Raw genomic sequence first — 23696 nt, 5'->3', positions numbered from 1 at the left:
ATATACTAACAATGAAATCTCAGAAAAAGAAATACAAAAAACAATTCCTTTTGCAATTGCAGCAAAAAGAATAAAATACCTAGGAATAAACTTAACCAAGGATGTGAAAGACCTATATGCTGAAAACTATAAGACATTTTTGAAAGAAATTGAAGAAGACACAAAGAAATGGAAAGACATTCCGTGCTCATGGATTGGAAGAATCAACATAGTTAAAATGGCCATATTACCCAAAGCAATATACAGATTCAATGCAATCCCCATCAAAATCCCAATGGCATATTTTAAAGAAATAGAACAAAAAATCATCAGATTTGTTTGGAACCACAAAAGACCCCGAATAGCCAAAGCAATCTTAAGGAAAAAGAACAATAATGGAGGTATCACACTTCCTGACTTTGGCTTGTACTACAGGGCTACAATAATCAAAACAGCATGGTATTGGCAGAAAAACAGACACATAGACCAATGGAATAGAATTGAGAACCCAGAAATAAAACCACATAAATATGGACAGATAATTTTTGACAAAGAAGCTAAAAACATACAATGGAGCAAAGACAGCCTCTTCAATAAATGGTGCTGGGAGAATTGGATAGCCACGTGCAAAAGAATGAAACTGGACTGCTATTTGTCACCATGTACCAAAGTTAATTCAAAATGGATCCAAGACTTAAGCATAAGACCTGACACAATAAACTGCATAGAAGAAAACATAGGTACTAAACTTATGGACCTTGGGTTCAAAGAGCATTTTATGAACTTGACTCCAAAGGCAATGGAAGTAAAAGCTAAAATAAACGAATGGGACTATATGAAACTTAAAAGCTTCTGCACAGCAAAAGAAACCATTGACAAAATAAAGAGGCCACCAACTGAATGGGAGAAGATTTTTGCAAACAGTGCCTCCGATAAAGGGCTAGTATCCATAATATACAAGGAACTCATACAACTCAACAACAACAAAACAAACAACCCAATTGAAAAATGGGCAGAGGACTTGAAGAGACATTTCTCCAAAGAGGACATACAAATGGCAAATAGACATATGAAAAAATGCTCAACATCACTAATCATCAGAGAAATGCAAATCAAAACCACAATGAGATATCACCTCACCCCAGTCAGAATGGCTATCATCAACAAGACAAATAATAACAAATGTTGGAGAGGCTGTGGAGAAAAAGGAACCCTCATACACTGTTGGTGGGAATGCAGACTGGTGCAGCCGTTATGGAAGGCAGTGTGGAGGTTTCTCAAAGAATTACGAATAGAATTGCCATATGACCCAGCAATCCCTCTTCTGGGTATCTACCCAAAAAATCTGAAAACATTTAGAGATAAAGACACGTGTGCTCCAATGTTCATTGCAGCTTTGTTTACGGTGGCCAAGACATGGAAACAACCAAAATGTCCTTCGATAGATGAATGGATAAAGAAGTTGTGGTATATATACACAATGGAATACTATTCGGCAGTAAGAAAAGATGATATAGGAACATTTGTCACAACATGGATGGATCTTGAGAGAGTAATGCTGAGCGAAACAAGTTAGACAGAAAAAGCAGAGAACCATGTGATTTCACTGATATGTGGTATATAAACCAAAAACAACAAAAGAACAAGACAAACAAATGAGAAACAGAAACTCATAGACACAGACGATAGTTTAGTGGTTGCCAGAGGGTAACGGGGGTGGGGGGTGGGGGGTGGGAGATGAGGGTAAGGGGGATCAAACATATGGTGATGGAAGGAGAACTGACTCTGGGTGATGAACAAACAATGGGATTTATAGATGATGTAATACAGAATTGTACACCTGAAATCTATGTAATTTTACTAACAATTGTCACCCCAATAAATTTAATAAAATAAAATTAAAAAAAAAAGATACCACTGGGGTAGTAGCTTAGGAGTGGACTATCACTTTTTGAGGGTTTTAAATGTCTAACTATTACATTGCTTTGTACACCAGAAAGTAGTAAAAAGTAAAAATAAAATAAAAAATGCAAACAGCTGTTGAACGAAGTACCAGAAGCCCCTGGAAATGCTAAGAAGAGTTTAGCACGGCCCTAAGAAGAGCTGTTTATTAATCTGGTACTGAAGGCCAGGTCTGCACTGTCCCAGTGTACAAGGTGACTGGATCCTGCAGTTGTCAAGTCCAGCCTTCTTCCTCATCCCGAGGCATCCGCCAGAGCCCCTGGCCAGAAGTCCAGCTTCCTTGTCTGTGCATCCTTGCTCTGTAGAAGCCCCAAACACAAGAAAGTCATCCCAGGAACTGGAGAGGGATCTGGCACCCTGCTAGGGCCAAGGTAAGAGGTTCCAGAGAAAATGCTACCCCTGTGTGGTGACAGCATCTTGCTCAGAAACAGAACCCTATGAGCATGTCCCAAAGACCTGTTTTGTGATCACCTGTGGTTCTCTAGGCATCAACAGCTTCCCAGGCAAAGATGGGCGAGATTGTGCCAAGTGAGAAAAGGGAGAACGAGGCCAGAGGCTCAGAGGCTTACAGGGTCCTCCTGGAAAGTTGGGGCCTCAAGGAATCCCAGGGCCCCCTGGGTTACCAGGAACAGTAGACCAAAAAGGAGACACTGGATAATGTCTAGATTGCAGTAGTGGCCTGGCTGCTTCAAAAAGAGAAGTCTGTGATCAGAATTGGACCATATGAAAAAATGACTGATCTTCTTTCTAGGCAAGCAAGTTGGGAAGAAGTTATTCTTGAGCAGTGGTGAAAAGATGACCTTTGACAAAGTGAAGGCTCTCTGCACCCAGTTGCAGGGATCTGTGGCCATTCCCTGGGATGCGAAAGAGAACAAGGCCATCCAGAATATAGCCCGGAGAATTGGCCTTCCTGGGCATCACAGATGTGGAGACTGAAGATCATTTTGTTGATCTGATGGGAAGGACTGTGACCTACAAAAATTGGAATACTAATGAGCTCAACAACGCTGGCTCTGGGGAAAATTGTGATTATCCTGACAGATGGCACATGTAATGATGTGACCTGCTCATCTTCCTCTTTGGCAGTTGGTGAGTTCCCGGTCTGAGGTGGCATGTTCCTTAACCCCCCACCCTCCATCCTTTTACCTCATCTAAGGCCCACAGTCTGCTTTGAAAGATAAATCTGTACCAATTTTCCCATAGCCATTATTGATTTTCCCCTTTGTGGAGAATCAGAGAAAATGAGAATAGACTGAATGATGGGATGTGGGGAGTGAGAAGTGAGAAGAAACTGACAGGGGTACAATGAAAGTTTCTGGTTCAGACCCAATTACTAATAATAATCACTAACAACAACAACAACAAAATTGAAACAGTAGTAGTAACTAGTAGCAACAATAGTAGTGCTACTGATAATATATTTTCAATGTTTACTATGAATCAGATCCTATATATATTATGCATCTTATATTAATTATTTATGTTATTCATATAATTTATGTAACATTAGTATAATTTATATAGTATTTTAATTAGGTTATGCACTTTTGTTTGAGTAGTATAACTTGCTGAGGTACAAAAATAAAATGGATTTATTTTTCCCTTTACTATAAAAAAAAGATAGGGAGAGACTGAATGGATAAGAAAACAAGACCCTTACATATGCTGCCTACAAGAGACTCACTTCAGATTGAAAGACACACATAGACTGAAAGTAAAGAGATGAAAAAAAGAGACTTCATGAAATTGAGAACAAACAAACAAAAAAAGCTGGGTTAGCCATACTTATACCAGACAAAATACACGTCAAAACAAAGGCTATAACAAGAGAGAAAGAAGGACCCAGTAATCCCACTACTGGGTATTTATCTGAAGAAAACCAATTGCTACTTTGATGGGATACGTGCATCCCTATGTTCATTGCAGCATTATTTATAATAGCCAAGGTATGGAGGCAACCTGGGTGTCCATAAATGGATGAATGGATAAAGAAGAGGTGGTACATATATACAAGGAAATATTATTCATCCATAAAAAAGAATGAAATCTTGCATTCTGCAAAAACATGGATGGACCTAGAGGGTATTATGCTGAGTGGAGTAAGTCAGACAGAGAAATACAAATGCCATATGATTTCACTTACATGTGGAATTTAAAGAATAGGATGAATGAACAAAGAAAACAGAAAGAAACTTACAGATACAGAGAATATTTTGATGGTTGCCAGATGGGAGGGGGGCTGGGGAAATGGGTGAAAAAGGGGAAGGGATTCAGAAGTACAAATTGGTTGTTACAAAATAGTCATGGGGATATAAAGTATAGCATAAGGAATATAATCAATAATATTGTAACAACTATGTATGGCATCAGATGGGGAACAGATTTATAGGGGTGATCACCTTGTGAGTTATATACATGTCTAATCACTATGTCATGCACCTGAAATTAATATAATATTGTATGTTACCTGTAATAGAAAACTAGAAAATTATTTTTAAAAAGCAAAACAGTATTCTCATCATTGTGTTTCAATTTTCTCTCGACTCAATAAATCCAAACTGTCTGAGCCGGGAGAACCCTTGAAGGCAAAAGAAGTGAGCCAAGCTTGAGGCACAAGTTGCATAAACATATCACCAGTGCTAATGTTTAGTTCACCATTCACAAAGAAAATTATCCATTTAGATTGTGTCTATTGAGTGAACAAAATGAAAAGAGCCTTCCTGCCTTATAGGGTATTTTGTTGGACAATTCAAGTATTATGATGCATACAAAGAAGCTGAGATTAGAGCCCATTATGTGCAATATGAAGTACCGGTCACTAATGACATCTCCCTATGACTTGGATGTTTAAAACATAATCAATAGACAGAAAATTAAAAAAATATATATGTATATTTTCAATAGATACAATTCCTCACACACACAAAAAAAGCTGGACTGACTTTTAGATAAAGTAAAATATTTGCTTTCAATATGAAGCTCTCACTCAAACCATAGCTTCCTGTAAAGTCTACCCTGAGTTTGGTCCCCAAAATACACACACACACACACACACACACACACTAAGACCTAGGCATCCTAGGTCGTTTCAAGATTTTTATACTTTTTATTATCTAAAATACAGCAGAATGCCTCTTTGAACCATCATATTTTACCTTGATGCAGCTTTAAGGTATTTCCAAATTTAAACCAGGTAAGGTAGGGATATTTTGTTGGGGTAGGGGGGCAGCATGTGAAATGTACAAGGTGTGATCAACAAATACAGTGAATATTTAAATTAAAAAAAATTACAGTAAACAGCATATTGCCATTAACCCCCCGCAAAATACTCCCCGTTGCTTTGAATACACTTATCCCATCGTACTTCCCACTTTCTGAAGCAGTTCTGGAAGCTCTCTCTCGTGAGTGTCTTTAGTTGCACTGTTGTGGCTGCCTTGATGTCCTGAATTGATTCAAACGGTTTACCTTTCATGGTCATTTTGACTTTGTGAAAGAGCCAGAAGTTGCATGGTGCCAGATCTGATGAATAAGGTGGATGAGGACACACCATCACGTTTTTATTTGACAGAAATTGTCATACCAGAAGTGATGTGTGACACGGAGCATTGTCATGATGGAGGATAAAACCGTTTGCCCATTTATCAGGCTGTTTTCTATGCACATCATTTCTTAGAGGCTCTAATAAGCCCTTATAATATTCAGAGTTCACCAGAGTATTCCTGGATACAAACTCAGCTCGCACAATTCCATCAAGGGTGATGTTACTGGTAACATCACCTTGATGTTATATCTTGATTGACATGCTTTGTTTCACAGGAGGACTGGGTGATTTCCACTGAGAACACTGAACCGTGGTCTCAGGATCATAACCATAGACCCAAGTTTCATCTCCCATGATGACATGTCTTAAAAATCTGGAATCTGAAGCAGCATGATCACGCAACTCCAAGAAAATTGACAAACACTGTTGCTTTTGTTCTACGTGTTCAGTCAAAATGTGAAGAAGAAATTTCGTACTCACTCTCCTCATGTTCAAATTTTTATTAAAATGACGGAACCATAAGAGATGTTTAGATCCTCAGAAATTTCCCTAATAGTCAATTGCCTATTCGATCAAATCATTTTGCTTACTCTTTCAACATTCTCTTGGGTTTTTAATGTTGAAGGGCATCCCGATCTCAACTCGTCTTCAATTGATTCACAACCATTATGAAATTGCTTGAGCAACTTGTAAACCATCTTCATGGTCACTGCAGCATCACCATAAACTAATGTTAACATTTCATGTTTTTCTTTAGCACTTTTTTTGCAGTTTGAAGCAAAATTTCATGTAAATGTACTGTTCATGATCCATTACTTACAGCGCACTTTAAAACACACCTTCTCTCAACTGTAGTTCACACCCAACTGACTGCACCAAACAAGCTGAAACTTATTACACACTGTTACTAAGGTTTGACACATCATTTCCTGTATTGAAGATCCCTGCCTTACCATTGGATGGCACTCAGCAACAGCATTAACCGTATGTTTTGATGACACCTGGTAAGGTTATAAACAATCATTGCCTGTATCGGCCTAAAATCTATGGATTGTATAGGGCTGTGCTGCATCCTAGGTTTATTAAAAATATGTACTGTAATTCTAACCCTTTGCTGTGTCCCATTCCCTGCCTCCTTAAGAAAAAATAGTTTAATCATGTATTTACCAAATATTTACCAGCAGTCTAACATGTATGGTACCACAAAAGAGTATTACATCATAAAAATCTCCTTTGAATTGAAGAAATTATTATCAAATCAAGGAAATAAAACAGGTATGTAAGTCTCAACAGTGTAAGAGGAAAAGTAGTATGAGACTTTCATTCATGTAGCATTAATTGAGTGCCTACTATTTGACAGAGCTAAGAGCTAAAATACAATGCCGAGCATAATAGATATGATACCTGACATCATGGTTCATACAGACTAGCTAGTAAGGAAATCAATTAAACAAGTAATTATAATACAATGTGGTAAATACTATGGTAAGGGAAGGATACTGTGCCATGGGACATCTGATCAAAACTTAGGGACTCAGGGAAGGTTTCCTGGAGGAAGTTTTTCAGGCAGTGTAAATAGCATATGTGAAGGTCCAAAGAAGTGAGAGGCGATAAGAGTCAGCAAGCAAGAGGATGTAATAGTGAGGAAAAAGTGCATTCAAAGAATTGCAAGCTTAGTAAGGCTAAAGGAATGTATGCAAACAAAGAGTAGCAAGAGATGAAGCTGGAGAAATAGGCAAGGATGCTACATATGAGGCATAATAAAAAAATACGGTGAGTGCTGCTGCCGAGTGCCATCCAATGTAAAGGTAGGGACCTCCAAAAAGGGAAGCAGCGCATGGAACCTTAGTAACAGTGTGTGACAAGTTTCAATTTGTTTGGTGCAGTCAGTCGAGTGTGAGCTACAGTTGAGAGAAGGTGTGTTTTAAAGTGTGCTGTGAATCATGGATCACGAACAACACATTAACATGAAATGGGCAAATGGTTTCATCCCCCATCATGATAATGCTCCATCACCATGTCACACATCCCTTCTGGTACACGGCAATTTCTATCTAATGAAAACATCATGGTGTATCCTCATCCACTTTATTCACTGGATCTGGCACCATGCAACTACTGGCTCTTCCCCAAAGTCAAAATGACCATGAAAGGTAAACGTTTTGAATTGATTCAGGACATCAAGGAAGCCAGGACAGCACAACTAAAGACACTCACAAAAGAGGACGTCCAGAATTGCTTCAGAAAGTGGCAAGAATGATGGGACAAGTGTGTTCAAAGCAAGGGGGAATATTTTGAGGGGGATTAATGACAATGTGTCTTTAACTGTAATGATTTTTTTTATTTAAACATTCACCGTAGGTTTTTACCATACTTTATAACTTCAATAATATGTTAGACAATCTAGGCTTTAACATGAAGGCTATATAAAACCACTCAAGGAATTTACAAAGAGAGGTACCAGACCTAAAACTATAGCTAAGTTACAAATGGATGGCAGGGTGGAACAAGGAGACACAGAGTGATCTGTGCAGTAGTCAGTTTTAACGATTAAAGTAGACATATACAAGATGAACTTTGGAGGTAAAGGTGACAGGGCTTTAAGATTAATTAGATATTGGTGTAGGCAGTGGCAAGGGATGGCTTCAAGGTTTCCAGATTAAGTAATTGGGTAAATGGTGATGTCATTTACTGAGATAGAGAGCACTGGAAGGTTTATAGTCCATGAATGATAGCCTGGGCCAGATATGATACGCTGACAAATGGTATAAATCTATTGGAGCATAGAAAAGAGAAGGATGCCTTCTGACACTGAATTATTATAAAAGAGGCAGCACTTCAACTAGGTGGGATTTTAAGAGAATAGTTAGGGTAGTGAAAGAAGGCAAGTCACACTCAAGGAATGGTAAATTAGCATAGCTGTTTAGAACACAGCGTTTCTATTTAGGTACACTGACAAGATGTGAAGGCATACTGGGATTTAAATTCAGCAAGCTTTGACTATCATGGTAAAGAGTTGAGGCTAATATCAGGGTTTGCAGTCCAGGATTGCCACTATCAGTATGGTCTTAGGCAAGTCATTTAATTCTTTTTTACTCAATTTTCTCATTTATGAGATAAATGGCTCCCAGACTTTTGGATTTAATGGATCAATAAAATTTTTGAAAAGGATGGGCATGAAGCAACAACAGATTGCCAACATCATTTTGCCAAGTATGGACATTAAAAACAACAAATAAATTAAAAACTGTCATCTATTAGTACCATCATGTCATAAAATAAAGAATATTTCAAGACAAAAGTGCAAGATAATTTCAAAGAATTTTTAATGGATACATTTAGTTTTGTGGAATGCTCATTTGTCTTTATTTTTCTCCTTTCACTGAGGATTGGTACAAATTTCTGTCATTGGTCCAAAAACCAGGGCGTGGCACCCACTGAATTATACTCCAAGATTCCTTCCAATGCTGACATTCTAGGATTTCACTGATTCTTAGGAGTTCATTCATGACGAAGTAAGGAGCCATTAGAGGACTTGGGGGTGTGAAATAATACCATCAATACTAAGTTTTAGGAAGTTAATATGGGAGGTCTTGGAGGGAAAAAAGGAAGCAGTCCAATTATATGGCTAACACCAAATCTGAGGCATGAAATATCAGTGGCAAATAACAAAATAGGTCATTGACAACGGTAACGGAAAATTTGAATAAATATGTCTAGTGCTACAGATTTTAGCTGTGTACTGTGTAAGTCAGATATTGTTCAAAAGGGTTGGCTCACTGTGATTCCCTGGGATCCTGCCCAGCCTAGCTTGTACAGCACTGATAGGGCACTCTCAGTTCCTGGGTGGCGAGCCCCATCCAACAAGCTGCTGGATGATTGTACAGTCCACAGCAGCACGGAAAATGTTTGGGGCTGACCGGTTAGCCCCAGCTTGCACTACAGCCTTTCTTGGGCAGTTCTTGGGGATCTGCAGGCCCAAGGCAAGTGACAGCTGGCTGCAGTGTTCTCAGGGAATTTTGCAGAGTGGTCATAGGCTCAGCACAGGCACAAGAACTGAATCTGAATTTACTTTGTGAAAACCACTGGCCATACACTGTGACTCCCTGGGACCCTGCTTCACCCAACTTGGATGGCATGGTGGGGAGCACTGTCACCATCCAGTCAACCAGGCAGGCCTGCACACCTAAGGAGTCTCTTTCAGTGGCTAAGCCTAAAAGGCAGCCAGGAGATGGCAACATGTCTATGGGTTCCTGGACCTTTTTCTAACCAGACCCAGGCCCAATACTTGTGGCAGCTGGCCTCGGTTCACAGCAAGGCCACCCCCACACAACCCCAGGTCCAGCACAGGCAGCAACCAACAGCAAATAGCTTTGTAGCCCCTACCAGGTAGCCATGTCCGGTCACAGGCAAGGCTTACATTAACCTGCATGGGAGCCCCTCCCAAGGAGCCCCAGAAACAACATACCTAGAGACCAGCCTCAGGCCAGACCAGAAGACCAGCTGATTAACTGCATAAGCAGTACTCCCAAAGTGTGGTCTCAACAGGCACAAGAGCCTGCTGGGGTGAAACCCGCTCTGACACGACAGCTCCCACACAGCAACTATGCTGTGGGCATAGCCAACCCTCACAGCCAGTCAGCCTGAGAGTTAATCCCACCCACTGATGCACCAAAAGCAATCAAGTTTCAACTACAATAGGAGAATGTACACAGCACATACAAGGGACACTCCTGGAACACATGCACAGGTGATCAGGGAGACTGTGCCACTGGACCACACGACACCTACTACATAAGGCAAAGACTGAGAGGCATAGAAGATCTACATAATACATAGAAGAAAACACAGAGAGGCAACCAGAAAGAAGAAACAAAGAAACGTGTCCCAAATATAAGAACAGGAGAAACCTCTGGAAATAAAACTAAATAAAATGGAGGCAACCAACCTACCAGAGACAGAGTTTAAAACACTGTTTATAATGATTAAGGAACTTAGTGAGAACTTCAACAAAGTGACGGCAAGCATAAAGAAAGCCATAGAAACCATAAAAAGAACCACTCAGAAACAAAGACTAGAATAACTGAAATGAATGCATTACAGGGAATCAACAGTAGATTAAATAAAGTAGGGATCCAATCAGTGATTTAGAAGAGGAAGTAGCAGAAAATACCCAATAAGAAAAGCAAAGAAAAATAACAATTAATAAAAAAAAAGATAATTTAAGGGACCTCTGGGATAACATCAAGTGGAACAGCATTTGCATCATAGGAGTACTACAAGGAGAAGAGAGGCAGCAAGGGATTGGGAAACTATTTGAAGAAATAATGACTGAAAACTTCCCTCACCTGGCAAAGAAAATAGACATACAAGGCCAGCAAGTACAGAAAGTCCCAAACAAGATGAATCCAAACAGGCCCACACCGAGACATATTATAATTAAAATGGCAAAGGTTAAAGACAAAAAAAGAAACCTAACAGCAGCAAGAGAAAGGCAACTGGTTACATACAAGAGAGCTCCCATAAGACTATCAGCTGATTTCCCAACATAAACTTTGCAGGCAAGGTAGAGAGTGGCAGGAAATAATCAGTCATGAAAAGGAAGGAACTACAACCAAGACAGTCATTTTAAAATGGAGGGAAAAAGAGCTTCCCAGACAAGAAAAAGCTAAAGAAATTCATTATCACCAAGCCAGTATTACAAGAAATGTTAAAAAGACTTCTGTAATAAGAAGAAAAGGATAAACAAACAAACAAACAAACAAAAAGATCAAATATGAATAATAAAATGGCAGTAACCACTTTAAATGTAAATGGATTAAATGCTCCCATCAAAACACATAGAGTAGCTGAATGGATAAGAAGACAAGACCCATATATATGCTGTCTACAAGAGACCCACATCAGATCGAACGACATACATAGAATGAAAGTAAAGGGATGGAAAAATATGTTTCATGCAAATGGAAACGAGAGAAAAAGCTTGGGTAGCAATATATAGTATAGCAGACAAAATAGACTTTAAAATGAATACTAAAATACGAGACAAAAAAGAACATTACATAATGATAAAAGGATCAATCCAACAAGAGAATATAACCCCAGTAAACATCTATGCATCCAACATAGGAGCACCTAAATATATAAAACATATATTCAGTGACATAAAGGGAGAAATTGACAGTAGCACAATCATAGTAAGGGAATTGAACACCCAATCGACACCAATAGACAGATCTTCCAGACAGAAAATAAATGGGGAAAGGGAGTCCTTAAATGATAAACTAGACCAGATAAATTGAATTGATATTTTTAGAGCATTTTACTGAAAGCAGCAGAATATACATTTGTTTCAAGTGCCCATGAAACATTTTCCAAGATAGACCACATGTTAGCCCATACAACAAGACTCCATAAATTTAAGAATACTGAAATCACATCAAGCATCTTCTCTGACCACCATCAATGGTCTAAAATTAGAAATCAGTTTACAAGAAATTAAAACTGAGTTTTTGTTTCTTCATTTGTTGTCTTGAAAAACACACAAATACTTAAAGGCTAAATAATATTTCATTAAATAATGAATGGGTTGAGAATGAGATGATGGAATAAATCAAAAGATACCTTCAGACAAACCAAAACGCAATGACCCAAAATCTACAGGACATAGCAAAAACAGTCCTCAGAGGAAAATTCATAGTGATGCAAGCCTAACTCAAGAATCAAGAAAAACCTCAAATCAACAGTCAATCTTTACAAGTAAGGGAAATGGAAAAAAAACAAAGACAGCAAACAGTGTCAAAGACAGTAAAAGGAAGGAAACAAAAAAAGATTAGAGCAGAAATAAATTAAATAGAGACTAAAAAAATCAATATAAAACATCAGTGAAATAGCTGGTTCTTTGAGAAGATAAACAAAATCAATGAGCCTTTAACCAGACTCATCAAGAAAGAAAGAGAGATGACCCAAACATACAAAAACAGAAAAAGAAAAGGAGAAGTAACAACGCACATCACAGGATACAAAAAAATTTCAGAAAATACTATGAGCAATTACATGAAAACAAATTGGACACACTTGAAAAAATTGATAAATTCCTCAAAGCATACAATCTTCCAATCTTCAAGAAGAAAGAGAAAATCTAAACCAACCAATTACTACTATTGAAATCGAATTGGTAATCACCCAGCTCCCAAGAAACAAATGCCATGGACAAGATGGCTTCACAAGTGAATTTTACCAAATATTCAAAAAAGAGTTTGTGTGCTTAATACCTATTCCTCTCAAACTATTCCAAAAACTTCAAGAGGAAGGAATGCTCTGAAGCTCATTCTACAAGGCCACCGTTACCCTGGTCAAAATCAGACAAATACATTACAGAAAAAGAAAACTATAAGCCAATATCCCTAATGAACATAGATGCAAAAATCCTCAACAAAATATTAGCAAACTGAATTAAGCAATTCATTAAAAAGATCATACATCATGATCAAGTAGAACTTATTCCTGGTATGCAAGGTCGGTTCAATATCCACAAGTCAATTAATGTGATATACCACATAAACAAACTGAAAAATAAAAATTATGTGGTCATATCAGTAGATGCAGAAAAAGCATTTGACAAAATCCAGCACCCGTTTATGATAAAACTCTCAGCAAAGTGGGAATAAAGGGAACATATCTCAACACGATAAAGGCCATATATGACAAACCTACACCTAACATCATATTCAATGGGGAAAAGCTAAAAACAATGTCCTTAAGATAAGGAACATATATAGGTAAGACAAAAATATCCTCTTTCACCACTTTTATTCAACATAATACTAGAAGTCCTAGCCACAGAAAAGAGACAAGAAAAAGAAATAAAAGGCATCCAGATTGAAAAGGGAGAAGTAAAACTCTCATTACTAGCAGATGACAAGAATATATATACACACATACACACACACACACACACAAACACACACACACACACATATATATATATATATATATATATATATATTTGAATACAGATATCCCTAAAGAGTCCACCAAAAAGGTATTAGAAGTGATAAATGTATTCAAAAAGAGGCAGGATACAAAATTAGTATTCAGAATTTGACTGCGTTTTTATGCAGTAAATAATGAACTATCAGAAAGATAAATTAGAAAACTATCCCATTTATAATTGTGTCAAAAAATAAAATACCTTTGATAAGCCAAGTATCCATCTGGCATCTTACATAATCATTATAACACTGTTGATTATATTCCCTATACTGTGTTTCATATCCCTGTAACTACTAATTTGCTCTTTCTAATTCCTTCTCCCATCCAGCAACCAACAGGTTTTTTTTTCTATATCTCTGTGTCTATTTCTGTTTAGTTTGCTCATTTATTCTGTTCTTTAGATTCCAAATATAAATGAGAGCATATGGTATCTGTCTTTCTCAGTCTGACTTATTTCACTTAGCAGAACATGGGAGGTAGAGAATAGAATAAGGAGACAGTCGATGGTATTGTAACAGCTATGTAAGATGTCAGAGGGGTAGTAGTTTGGGGGAGGGGAGTTAACCCTTTCTGAGGGGTGTAAATGTCTAGCTATTAGGTTAGTGCAAAAGTAATTGCGTTTTTTGCAATTATTTTTAACATTTTAAGTCACAATTACTTTTGCACCAACCTAATAGTATGTTGCTCTGTACACCTGAAACTAATAAAATTAAAAATAAAATACCTAGGAAAGATTGAACCAGTAAAATAAAAGACCTGTACCCAGAAAATTATAAGACATTGAATAAAGAAATTAAAGAAGATACAAATAAGTGGAAACATATACTATGCTGATGGATAGAATGAATTAATATATCTAAAGTGTCCATACTGCCCAACGCTCTATATAGATTCAATGCAATCTTTATCAAAATGCAAACACCATTTTTCACAGAACTAGAACTAATCCTAAAATTTATATGGAATCATAAAAGACCCCAAATAGCCACAGCAACCTTTAGAAAGAGAACAAAACTGGAGTATCATGTTACCTGATATCAAACTATACTACAAGGCCATAGGCATCAAAACAGCATGGTATTGGCATAAAAAACAGACACATAGGTCAATGGAACAGAATAAAGTACACAGAAATAAAACCATGCCTATATGGTAATTTAATCTATCACAAAAGAAGCAAGAATATACATTGTGGTAACGACAGTCTATTGAATGAATGGTAGTGGGAAAACTGGACAAATACATGCAAAAAAAGAAAACTGGACAACCTTCTTACTCCATATGAAATAATAAACTGAAAATGGACTTAAGACTCAAATGTAAGTCCCAAAACCATAAAACTCCTGGAAGAAAACTTAGGCAGTAAACTCTTTGACACAGTTCTTAGCAATATCTTTTTGGATATGTCTCCTCCAGCAAGGGCAACAAAAGAAAAAAATAAACATGTGAGTATGGGACTACATCAAACTAAAAAGTTTTTGCACAGCAAAGAAAACCATCAGCAAAACAAAAACACAGCCTATTGTGTGGGAGAAGATATTTGCCAACGACACATAATGATAAGGGATTAATATCCAAAATTTATAAAGAACTCATACAACTCAACACCAAAAAAAAAAGTTCATACAGATGGCCAATATACATATGAAAAGATGTTCAGTGTTACTATCATCAGAGACATGCAAATAAAAACAACAATGAGATATCACTTCACATTTGTCAGGATGGCCATCATCAATAAATCAACAAACAAGTATTGATGAGGATGTGAAGAAAAGGGAACCCTTGTGCACTGTTGGTGGGATTGCAAATTGCTGCAGCCACTATAGAAAACAGTATGGAGGGTCCTCAAACATTTAAAAATAGAACTACCTTATGACCCAGTAATTCTACTCCTGGGTATTTATCCAAAGAAATCCAAAACACTAACTTGAAAAGTTATATGCACCCCTATGTTATTGCAGTGTTAGTCACAATAGCCAAGATATAGAAACAACTGAAATTCCTATCAATAGATGATTGAATAAAAAAGAAGCGGTCCATATATATAAAATGGAATATTACTCTGCCACAAAAATGAATGAATTCTTACCATTTGCGACAACATTGATGGACCTAGTGGGTATTATGCTAAGTGAAATAAGTCAGACTAAGTAAGACAAATGTCATATGATCTCGCTTATATGTGGAGTCTAAAGAACAAAATAAAGGACAAATGAAACAGAAACAGACTCATAAATTCACATAATAAACTGATGGTTATTAGATGGAAGGGTTTTTGGGAGCTGGGTGAGAACGTTGAAGGGATTAAGAAGTACACACTGGTAGTTACAAAACAGTCATGAGGATATAAATACAGTGTGGGGAATACAGTCAATAATATTGTAATAACTATGTACATCGTCAGACTTATTGGGATTATCACTTTCTGAGGTAAATAAATGTCTAATCATTATGTTGTTTCGTACGCCTGAAACTAATATAAATAAATAAGTAAATAAATAAATAAATAAATATTTAAAATCTAAAAAAATAAAAAAATAAAAAGTTGACCTCAGAAGGATCATTTATTTGTAACATCCGTTTGGCTAGGAGATTTTTCAGGAATTTGACTCAAAAGCATTGTTTTTTCAGGCTGAACAAATTCAAACCAAAATTTAGAATACCTATGGGAGGAAGATTGTATATTATTCATATTGTGCTAAAGAGACCAAGGAATCAATTGCTTGAATGGGATGAATCATGCAGAGGAAACATATGCTAATGAGGGGCTTAAAAGCAGTGCTTGGAGAGGTCACAAATTCAAAACAGTCCTATCATGCCATAAAATCAAAGCCAAAGGACTCAAACAGAAAAAAAAAAATAGCCCTTTTAATATATTGAGCTATTTTTGCATCAACGCTTTTCAAATGAAATAACAAAATAAAAAGAGTGGGTCATTATGTGAAAATTGATTGAAGAGATCCTATTCTCTAAAATTACTGAGTTAAATTTTCATACCTCCACACTTGTAGGATATTCTAGATTCTAAGGTTTTAGAGGAAAAAAATGTATGCATGTTTAAAACCGCATGATATTCAACAGAAGTTGCCTTTGTTTTACTTTATTTTAACTTGTTCAAATAATAAAACCACTATAGGCCTATAGACAGAAGGTACTGGGGTTAAAGTGTCAAAACTGGAAATCAAAATTTCTAACTGGGTCACCATTTGGAATCTTTATCCTTTAATTTTGATGAGCTTACTGCAAAGCTTTCAAAGCAGAGTGCTGTGGGCCACTGCAAGTCACAAGTGGGTTACACATGGCTGACATACGAGCATATTGATCTCATCAACCCTTGGTGGTCAGAGTATCCTCCCTTTACACCAGTTTGCTGGACAAATATCTATCATTTCCAATGTGCACCACAGCATGAAAAAAATTGGCAGACTTTTTGGAGCACTGAGATGGGGCCTGGAGGTTAACTCTTACATTATGCTAATAGTTCTTACATGGGAGTCACTATAAGAGTAATAATAATAGTTTACACTTTCATGGTGTTTGCCATTGTGCCAGGCAGTGTTCTAAGTATGTTTTAACTCGCCTAATCCCACCACAACCCAGGAAGTATTGACTATTAATATCCATATTTTACAAACGGAGAAGAAAGGAGAAGTTAAGGTTAAGATCACTAAGTGAGTAATTGGCAGAGCTGGGATTCCAACTCAGGATGTCTGGCTCCAGAGTCTTCATTTCAACTACCTTTTATACAAAAAATTAAAGGAAATGCTCTGGTAAGAGGCCACTGGGCTATCACTAGGGATTGGCAGATAAGGACTGGAAGCCCAAAGCAGGGAACAATAAGTTATTGGTCCAGAGGTATATTAAGGGTCAGAAATGGCTGTCACAGAGTCACAGGGTTTGGAATTAGTCAAGTAAAGAATCAGATTTAGGTTCCAAAATGAAGGCCAAAACCAGGGTTCCTTAAGAAATCAAAAGGAGAGTTGAAAGTAGAGACCACAGTTGCCTGACAAAACCATAGTTTAAGGTAATGAAGAGTGAAAGGTATGTGAATGATAGAATGGCAGATAGTTTTTATAGAAATTATTAGTCACCCCAATAAATTTAATAAAATAAAATTAAAAAAAAGAAAGAAATTATTAAACCAAAGAATGCTTAGAGTAGTTGTTCTCAAGGGGGGGGGGGGATATCTACATTTTTGGTTGCACAGCTTGGGTGGAAAGGTGGGGGTGCTACTGCTATAGAGTAGGTAGAAGCCGAGGATGCTGCTAAACATCCTGCAATACACAGGGCAGCTTCTTCCAACCCCAACCAGGAATTATACATCTCAAAATGTCAAGGGTGCCATTATTAAGAAACTATGTCCTGAAGACATCTGGTTGATTATATGATCAATCCTGATCAGCCTCTATAGACAAGGTTGACCAAGAATGATGTTGATGATGATGATGATGATGATGATGGTAGTGATGATAATGGTATGAAAAACAAGTATGAATTAAAATACCCCAAAACAAAAAAAAGAAATGCAGAGTCTACCATTTTCAAGTATTTATTAGACACTGTGCAAAGCTCTTATTGCATTATCTTGCTTAATTCTCAAAGCAAACCTATGACATAGGTGCTATATATTATTAGTCCAACTTCACATACGTTGAAAATGAGGTTCAGAGAAGTTAAGTACCTTGAACGGAATCACATAACTAGTAAGTGACCAAATCAAGATTGACATCCAAGTCTGTCTGACCCCAGACACAACTACACTCTACACTATGTGTACAACTGGCTGAAGGTTAATACTTGGTCTAAGTGTCAGGAGCCAGAATTGGACACAAGATAAACCCTTTCCAGATATTGGCGGTGGCGGAGTGGGGAGGGGAGGAGGGTGCTACAAAGAAGAGTTTGAGGAAAAAAATACATTGCTATAAATCAATGAATTTTCAAAAAGATTCTGCATCACTTGACAAGCAGGTCTGTATGCCATTTTATAAAAGGGACCATTGGGAATCAGTTTATTTCAAATTGAATTCCACACTCACATTCCTTCTAGACTTGGCAGCCAGTCTTTTTTTCTCACCAAGGACAACCTGTGCATTATCTCTGCTAAAAGGAGAAAAGGCTGTTTAAAATTGGCCCTTTCAACAATTCTACCTGGAGAAAAAAGCTACATTTACTGTTCTTTTCGATGGTAAATTATTACACAATGAAGTCCTTTAAAAAAAAACAAACTACTTTTAAACTAGAGTAGCCCACCTTACACTTGAGCTGCTTATGACATCCAGGGGTCAGGCTGCATCTTGGAAATACAACAGCCCCATTTGGTCAAAGCTAGCTCTACCCCAGTTAGCTTGTGACACTGATGTTCTGTCTCCCAAAACCAGAATTACAAAGGCCTAATGTTCTTCTTCAGGGCCTTTCAAGTCATATCCTATTTTCCTGCTGTCACAAAATGAAGCCTCAGTCAGTACGACATCTACTTCCTCATTTGGCAGAAGGCTCTCTGGTGACAATGAAAATGAAGGTACTTTCTTTTCTGATAGATTTTAGAGCTTATTCATAGGCAGAGCTTTTGTTTTCTTGTGGGTTACAGTAGCACAGGGAAGTAACTATCTGAGTTCGCCAGTAGTTTTTCTTTTTCTTATTTTTATAACAACAAAAAAACTCACTGCTTATAGAAATCTAAAGTGAAACACCTGGAGTTCATATGCTGTTTTGTGTGTTTAAAGCTCTCAATATCACCCAACTCTTTGCGTTTCATTTTATTTTCCTGTGACATGGTATCATTGACTCCTGATTTATGGGAGTTATTAAACTGCATTTCCTAACACTATCAGAGTCTAATAGGCCTAAGTGAAAGGCAGCTTGTTCAAAAGGCTTGGAGGCTTCTTATTCAATGGTTTCTGCTTAAGATAAAGTGTGTGTGTGTGTGTGTGTGTGTGTGTGTGTGTGTGTTTTAACTTTATAACACTTCATACTTAAGTGAGGGAGAGTTTAAGAAAAGCTGAGAGTAGGCTTGAGTGATGTCACAGTTATGGGGTATACTCCCTGCCTTGATGGTCCAAATAACTTCGTGTCTGGAGCCTGCCACAGATGAGACAGCAGTTATGCCATAAGCTTCAAATTCCTTATTATATTATCGGCATGGTTTTCTACTGCTCCCTAGAACACAAATAGAGACAAACAGCTTATGTCTATCCCTGTGCATATGCCATGACTAGCACACACCAGTAACTGATGTATTTTAATTTGAGGGTTAGAGGAATCTGCAAATTAAATTCTTACCCACCTCCTGAGGATACATTCTGTGGTATATCCCAGGGCATGGAAAGAAAGTGGTAACACATGGAGGAGGACACAATGTGTGGTGAATGGCCTAAAATTCTATTACCACGCTCAGAGCAAGACAATTATAATTGAAAACTATTGATTTGAAATCTATTTCACATATGCTATAAAGCCTTTGAAATGAAAAAAAAAAAAAAAACCTTCTAGATAACTAGATGGATATTTACTTTACTTTCTTCAAAATCAGTCTTCAGTATCAGAAGACTGAAAAAGATTGCGATGGGTCTCAGAAGGGCTTCATGTTAAAAAGACCTCATCCATGTGGTATAGAAGTACATTAAAAGTTCCATTATGAAAATCCTGTTGACATGCAGGATGTCATGCATAGTCTCTGCTCCCCACATAAGAACGCAGGATACGGTGAGGCCAAAAAGGAACACTCACGGAGCCATAGTGTGGGGACAGAGCCCCAGAGAGCAGTTTCCAGGCTCTTGGCCTCACGTGGAATGGTGCTGACTCGGGTAGTAGATGGCCATCAGCTGTAACCAGTTAGCCAATTAGCCCATGATATAGCAGCTACGGCTGCGCTGATTGGTGAGTCGGGAGTCCAGAGTCAGTTGAGTCCAGTCGGTGGGTTGGCAGGCAGAGAAGTAGATGGCAGATCGCGGGTCGTGTGACTCCAGCCTCCAGTGAGACTATAGTGGTATGACTCCCCTACCTATGCCTCCGTGGGTGTTCCATTTTGGCCTCACCATGTCCTGAGTTATGTGGGGAACAGGACCAGAAACCCTGCCGGCCGCCCCGCACGACACATAGATAGGGGAGTCATACCACTATATTCTCTCTGGCAACTGGGCTGGAGACACAGGAAGCAGGAGCCACACTATCTGCAACCTGCCGTCCGCTTGTCTGCCAAGCAGCCTCACTTGCCAGCTGCAATCCGCCATGTTAACTGCAATCCGTGCTTGCCAGCCACCATCTTCTTGCTAGCCCCCATTTGCTGCCAGCATAGCCATGGCAGTTATATTAGTGGCCAATGGCTCACTGGTTACATCTGACAGCCAACTAGCCACAGCTGATGGCCATCCAATCACAGTTGACGGCCATTTACTACCCGAATGAGCATCTTTCCACGTGAGGGTGAGAGCCTGGAAACTGTGCTCCTGGCTCTGTCCCCACACTTGTGCTGAACTAACAGAAAGAATCATGATCATTTACTGCATGAATTAATCTTTCAAGTGGTCCTTCACACAGTGAGCTTCTCTAGCACAACTGGTTGTTTATACATACTTGTAGTCTTGGTAAATAAAAGGGTAAGAAGTAAATAATTGAGTGGGTATTGGTAAATAATTTTGAAATGAAGATGATTGTGATAAAAGGCAATGGCTTCTTATGTCTGTTCAAGAATTTATAAATTATTACCCAGGCTTAAATATGACTCTCTAGGTAGATTACTCATCTTGAAATTATACTATAAATGAAACCTAGTTCTTGTTTTTATATTTACTGGCAGCTTGTATCTTTTAAATCTTTTGTATACGGGACACTAATAAGATATTCAGTTTTGCACTGTTTGATGTAGATAATCAATTCTGCTTCTGGGAGAAAGCCACCTTTGAGAACCATACAGATTTGTACCAACACATCGACTTCTACAAATTTTCAGATTTAAATTTTCCTGCATTCTATTTAAGTTCAGTGCCAATCATAGATAAAATTGTAAGGAATGTGAAGATTGTCTGAAATCTTGCTTCACATTTCTCCCTTGTCCAAGCACCCAGGGCTATCAGAATGTCCTGCTTTCTCCATTAATAAAACTATTCTGGAGAGCAGAGAAGACAGTGTATACGTATGAGATGGTGGAAGAAGCTGGGTTTCAGATGTCTCTCCTAATCACTCAAAGACTTTACTAAAGTTAAGTTGTGGGGACAAAGTCCCAGAGAGCAGTTTCCAGGCTCTCAGCCTCACATAGAAAGGTGCTGGCTCAGGGAGTAGATGGCCATCAGCTATGACTAGTTGGCCATCAGCTGTTACCAGTTAGCCAATTAGCCACTGATATAATGGCCGTGGCTGTGCTGGTTGGAGAGTTGAGAGTCGGGTCGGTTGGTTGGCAGGCAGAGAAGTGGACAGCAGGTTGCAGGTCGTGTGACTCCAGCCTCTAGTGAGACTATAGTGCCACCAGTGAGATTATAGTGGTATGACTCCCCTACCTATGGCTCCGTGGGTGTTCCTTTTTGGCCTCACCATGTCCTGCGTTCTTATGTGGGGAGCAGGACTAGAGACCCCGCAGGCTGCCTCTCACAACAAATGGCACAGCGAGCAGGGTTTCCCGCGTGACAAATGGCACAGTGAGCAGAGTCTCCTGCATGACACAAGTACATATCTTGTACAAATGGACTGTACTGGATTGAACTGCTGACAATATAATTTTAGAGAGGGTGATCAATATGAGTGGTAGAAGGATTGAATTGCTATTTCAGTCTGAAATAATGATAGCTGAGATTTATGGGGTGTTGATTATACGCTAGACATTGTTCTCAGCACTTTATATGGATTAAGTCATTAATCCTCAAAGCACAGATATGGAGTAAACAACTTTATGAGCTATGCACTATTATTATCCCAATTTACACATAAGAAAGCTGAGGCAGAGAAAAGATAAGTTACTTGCGTAAGATTACAGAGCTAATAAGTAGCTCAGAAAGAAAGCAAACTTAGGTAGTCTGTCTCCAGAGCATGTAGTGAAAGTAATTACACTTTACTTTGCTTTTGTTTTATTATTATTTCTTAATTTATAAAGTAATGCACATTCATTGTAGAAAATTTTGACATTCACTAAAATTAAAAAAAGACATTATTTATTTGCAGAATATATATATATATATATATATATATATATATATATATATATATATATATATACACACACACACACACACACACACACAGAGGGTGCCAAAAAATGTATAGATATTTTAAGAAAGGAACAAAATGATTAAAATTATAATACCCAATATAAACCAACAACAAAAGATGACTACAAGTCACATTTGACTTCTGCAATTACAAGAGGTGCTTAAAGTGGTTGCCATCAGCATCCAGACATTTCTGAGTACGGCAAACTACTTACTGCTTGAGCAACGTTGACCAGTGTACACTTATACATTTTTTGACACACATGGTATATAACATATGTTATTTATTTATATACACATACAGAGAGAGAGAGAGAGACAGAGACACAGAGACAGAGACAGAGATGAGCTCTGACAATTAAGTTCATGAACTTGCCACTGTGCGCTTACATTGGCAGCACTGTACAAACATCTTCGTAAGGTTTCATAACCTTGGTATATCAGTGTCTCACAGCTGTGTTTGTGTCAACATGTGGCGGTATATTGCTGAGTGGCATTCATTATGTTTGTTGGGTGGTTTTTTTTGTGCTGTCTTCAGAATGTCTGAGCTTGAATTAGGGCAACGAACAAACATTAAATTTCTTGTTAAATTTGGCAAGAGTGGAAGTGAAATCAGGGACATGTTAGCCCAAGTTTATGTGGATAATGCCATGAAGAAAACAGCAGTGTACAAATGGATTAAACATTTTTCTGAGGGGAGAGAACACGTCACTGATGAAGTGAGGTCAGGGTGTCCAGGAACGAGCAGAACTGACAAAAACATTGCAAAAATTCATCAAATTGTGTGTCAAAATCATCAGCTGACTGTGAGAATTAAAGCAAACCAAGTAAATATCGATAGAGAAATAGGAAAATCTTCACTGAAAATCTTGGCATGAGAAATATCTGTGCAAAAATGGTCCCGAAGAAGCTCACCGATGAACAAAAGCAAAGGAGAGATAACGTTTGCCTAGACCTTTTGGAAAGACGAGACAATATTTTGGGCCATGTTATCATCACTTGTGATGAAACATGGGTGT

At 38.0% G+C, this 23696-nt stretch overlaps 1 protein-coding gene and 1 pseudogene across 1 annotated transcript in view; one reads left to right on the top strand and one right to left on the bottom strand.

The window, feature by feature from the left end:
• Nucleotides 1-3047, top strand: part of LOC141569707 (mannose-binding protein C pseudogene) — a 46807-nt pseudogene extending 43760 nt beyond the window's left edge.
• Nucleotides 1-23696, bottom strand: part of IL1RAPL2 (interleukin 1 receptor accessory protein like 2) — a 1393053-nt gene that overhangs the window by 492764 nt on the left and 876593 nt on the right. The window lies entirely within an intron of this gene.

Source organism: Rhinolophus sinicus, chromosome 18 (assembly GCF_057876585.1).
Source record: "Rhinolophus sinicus isolate RSI-liver-muscle chromosome 18, RSI-T2T, whole genome shotgun sequence".
NCBI classification, from domain to species: domain Eukaryota; kingdom Metazoa; phylum Chordata; class Mammalia; order Chiroptera; family Rhinolophidae; genus Rhinolophus; species Rhinolophus sinicus.
The sequence above is the reverse complement of the archived record's forward strand: the minus strand, read 5'-3'. Positions and strand labels throughout refer to the sequence as shown.